Here is a 480-nt window from a genome sequence, read left to right as displayed (position 1 = left end):
AAGAAGCAAATATTACATAATTAAAATCACCAAAGAATTAATTCTTGATCCCCATCAAATAGATTAAAGAAGATAATAACCTATGCAAAACACCATTAAACAAAATGTTAATATAAACATATATAAAAAAGTAGCCTAAAATTTAAAATATTTAAAGAAAATACCTATGTTGAAAAGTCATCCACAGAATCTGAACTTGAAGATAAATCATTTTCTTCAACACCAACCACCCCATCAGATTTTCCTTTAAATTATTAATTACAACCATAATTCAATATTTTAAAATATTTAGTTAAAACATACTAACATAACTTCTTAAAACATAATGAACTTACTTGGATGGTTAGACCTTACCTTGAGATGAAATGGATGAAGTGAAAAATCAAATGAGCACAATGATTGCTTAAAGTAGGAGAAAAGCTTGATCATGGAACCTAGAGAAAGCTCATGAAGTGTGAATTCAAGATTCCAAAAAGAAGA

The 480-nt window shown here is 27.1% G+C and overlaps 1 long non-coding RNA gene across 1 annotated transcript; it reads right to left on the bottom strand.

Moving 5' to 3' along the window:
- On the bottom strand, positions 1–480 carry LOC120264509. The gene is made up of 3 exons (XR_005537448.1): positions 355–480; positions 165–244; positions 1–80 (listed from the first exon to the last, which is right to left on the bottom strand). It is a non-coding gene; the product is annotated as an uncharacterized LOC120264509 (long non-coding RNA).

Source organism: Dioscorea cayenensis, chromosome 7 (genome assembly GCF_009730915.1).
Source record: "Dioscorea cayenensis subsp. rotundata cultivar TDr96_F1 chromosome 7, TDr96_F1_v2_PseudoChromosome.rev07_lg8_w22 25.fasta, whole genome shotgun sequence".
Classification (NCBI taxonomy): Eukaryota; Viridiplantae; Streptophyta; class Magnoliopsida; order Dioscoreales; family Dioscoreaceae; genus Dioscorea; species Dioscorea cayenensis.
The sequence above is the reverse complement of the archived record's forward strand: the minus strand, read 5'-3'. Positions and strand labels throughout refer to the sequence as shown.